The following is a 3,775-nucleotide window of genomic DNA, read 5'->3' as shown; positions in this document are numbered from 1 at the left end:
CAAAAGAAAAGAAGAAAAAAAGACCTTGTGTTCTATTACCTTTTATAGTACACATATAATACCACGTAAAATACTGGCTATAAAGTAGGATGTAATGAAGTATTGTGTAACACATATTGCCAAAACTACTAGAAGTAGATTTCATTTGACATTTTTCTACAGATGGTCTCCTATCCCCGTCCTTTCAAAAACAACTGTTATGGTTGTTCATCCAGTGCAACATCCACTGTTGGGATATGCTTAAAAGCACACAAGTAGCTAGAGGTAGGGCTGAAGCAGAGCAGCACCAGGCTTCCAGCTGTTAGGCTGGTTCCTTAGCAGGAAGATGAGAGTGAAAGCACAGCTCCATCTTTGTGAAGAATACCAAACTCTCCTACAAGGATTTCAGAACTCACTTGTAACTAAGAGTTACTCAGGGTCTGTAAGGTGCAAATATTCATGTAGCAATGAGAACTTAAATCCTTGTAGTGGGACATAAGCAATCCACTTATAGATACTACACAAGAAAAGTCTAAAAACTTGGCTGATATTGGAAAATAGCTAAACAAGTACTGAATGCTGTACTCAAGACTCAAGCTGTGAAGTGAAGCCTAACAATTAGATTCTGCTGTTACAATTAACTTAATGCCATTTTTGATCAAAGACCTGTAGAGATTTTCCTCTGGCCTGTCAAGGGAGTGTCACAGTGACCTTTTAAGGAGCCTGAATCACTCGGTCTGTCAGTCATTTTAAGGGTGAATTTGCCAAAAATGCATAAATTACAAAAAACTCCTGTTTCTATATATCTTTATTGGGTGATAAGACTTAAACTACAGAAGTTGAATAAGCTGCATGAGGGAGGATATTGGGCTGTTCTTCAAAAATATTGTTTTCTAGTTTAGATCTTAAAGGCCAACTTAGGTACCTAAAAACACACATAAACTTCATTAACTCAGTGCGTCGCTGTTTATGTGCTCATTCAGTACTTTCTCCAGCTTTTATGATAAGTTTTATAATAATATCATGCAAAGGACTTTGCAATGTACAATAAACTGCTTTTTTTAGGATGTTGAACTAGGTTATTTCTGTTAACAACTGCATTTAGAATAGATGCTTTAGACTTAATAGTTACATTAAACTTGCCCTTTTAAAGTATAAACAGAGTATGTTCTTTAAAGATGTAAAGCTGTTAATGATTACTTTAAGCATTGTAAAAAAAAAGAAATGTATTTGTAGGCTTTTATAATGGATATTAAAATTTAAATTCCTGTTGTTGACCCAATCTTTCATAACATATATGTTACATTAATTTCCTGGAAAGCAATTTAATCTAAAGGAGTTTTACCAGAAAGTCAAATATTTTGTTATAAAAACTGCACCTAAAAAAATGCCACTTTAATACTGTAAGAGCTATACAGGGATAGGGATATATGGTTAGTAATGCACTAGAGAGTTTAATTCAATTGTTATTGGTCTAGGATTAAGTATTTGTCATTCCCTTAGTACTAACAGATGTTCCTATGCTACTTAAGTGTGTCTTATTTGTAGAACATATCTGTAACTTGCCATGGCAATGAAGGGCAACCTCAGACTCTTTGTAACAGGCATTAAAACAATGGTTTTATAATTAAAAAAAACAAGATAAATTAATCACTTGTCTCTAGTACAAGATGCCAATGACTTAGTTAAAATCACAGCCTGGTCAAGGAATTAAATAGTAATGCGTCCAAAGCTCACATGTCCCTAAGTCACCTAGAGCAGAAACATAAACAGGTACTATTTCTGGCACTAAATATGGCTAGGAGAAACATGCTGTCATTACTATATGCTAATGAACCTTGAAAGGGCTTTGACGTAACTAAAACAGCCCTTACTTGTTCATGGTTAAAGCATGACCAGTGTTAAGAAATTCTTCTTGCAAACAGCAAGAAAAGACTAATGAGTTTTGTACAGCCATTTTAATTCTAATTCATTGATACACATTGGATGGTTAGTGCACAAATGCCATCTAATGCTTTAAAAATTTAGTATGCTGAAAAAGTTTCAAGAGGGTAAAGAGTATGTAAGACTAAAGCTTTTCTCTTGTCCCTTTGTCTATATTACTGCTGTTTCTCCTAAACATGAAAAGTGGTAATGAATTCTACCAGCAGTTCTCAATTCAAGCTACTGCTTTCCAAAGCTCATGAACAGCAGCTTAACACTTTGGTCTAAGAGTTAAAAGCTTATCAAGTCCAATTCCCTGCTTTATATTTTCTTCATTCCATCAGAGACAACTGCAGTTCAAATTTGCAAGTTACCTGATTTGAGACCAACATTATACAATTAGAAAACTGCAGGATCATGGGTGTTCTCAGTTTATTGCAGGAGATGCATTTATGTTTGCATCTTACCTCTACAGAAGAAAATTGATTCAATAGCAATAAGAAGAGGCAAAAAACCTATAAAGTAGTTTAAAGAGAAGTGTCTTAAATGCTAATGCCTGGCTTACTAACTTTTTCAAATTAGAGCAAAGACACAAAGACACAAAGATACATCTTCTGTCCAGCACACCCCTTGTTTCTATGCAGGGAGGCCAGAGGGAAATGTAAATACAGGTGAACACCTGAAGCTGAACTCTGCAGGATGATGAATAAGGGTTTTAAGATGCTCTGAGTACAGTTCCCCCTCAAGATCTCACTGCCTGTGCTCAAGCCAGCTCTGACCCAAGCTGTTTGGCCTGGGAAAAGGCTACTGATACCCTTGCTGGAGCTGTGCCCCATTCCTGGCCATGTCTCTGAGGATCTGGAACCCAATCTGATCGACCTGGCATCCTGGCTTGACCTTGGCCTTGCCTCATCATTGTGAGTTGCCTGGCAGACCACTGCACTGCTGGCAGAGCCTGGCTATGGCCACTGGCCCAGCTCTGCACCTCCTGCTCAGGCAGCACAAGGTCACTGACCTGCCCGTACTGCTGCAGCAAGGAAGGAGGGAAGGTAAACCTGCAACCTGTGACCCTCCTGCAAAATTACTAGCCTGATACTTTAGAGAATTCTAAGCAACTCCAGGTTCTCACCATCTAATGGATCATCCCTGCTGCTTCCATCTCTCTCAGTACCAGGCACCAAAGAAAGGTTGAGGTAATAAAGCTCAGGATCTGTACAGAAAGGGACAGAAGTTAAATGAAACCAGAAAAGGGATACATTACCAACCATGTGTAGCTTCCAGGATTATTCCTCTACAGCAGGTTTATATTTGGAACAATTTCAGGCATCACGGGAATCAACTGAGGGCAAAGACTGATCAAATGAACCCTTCAGTCTTCAAAGAAACTTTCATACAGCATTTTCCAAATCTAAGATAGATGATTCCCTCAGGAAACAAACCCAAACAAACTTTAATACAATACTTGTCTGAATACTTGATCTCTATGCTTTTGTTCTCTACACCTCCCCCCAGTTCAGATTTTTGTATTTACAAATTACTAGATATAGGGAATAGAATAGAAATTATATATACAATTCATGTTTGCAAATATATCCAGACACCCTGCAGGAAAGAGACCAAACTATCAATCCAGATGAATGACTAAAGACAAAAAAAAAAAGTTTTGTAGAACACAAAGGTTTGTAATAATAATTTGTTAGTTTATTTAAAATAACATTTTAGTAAAGCTACGCCTGCAATTCAGCATTGCCTAATACAGCATATTTTTTATTTACTAATAACAATCTGTAAAAATGAAATGAATTACATATAACTGGGCACTTCTGCTTACAAGTAATTGCAAGGAACAGGTCTGCATTCATTGCATTACAGT

Source organism: Empidonax traillii, unplaced genomic scaffold (assembly GCF_003031625.1).
Source record: "Empidonax traillii isolate 1590-97213 ecotype Southwest subspecies unplaced genomic scaffold, ASM303162v1 scaffold833:size273953, whole genome shotgun sequence".
NCBI lineage: Eukaryota > Metazoa > Chordata > Aves > Passeriformes > Tyrannidae > Empidonax > Empidonax traillii.
The sequence above is the reverse complement of the archived record's forward strand: the minus strand, read 5'-3'. Positions refer to the sequence as shown.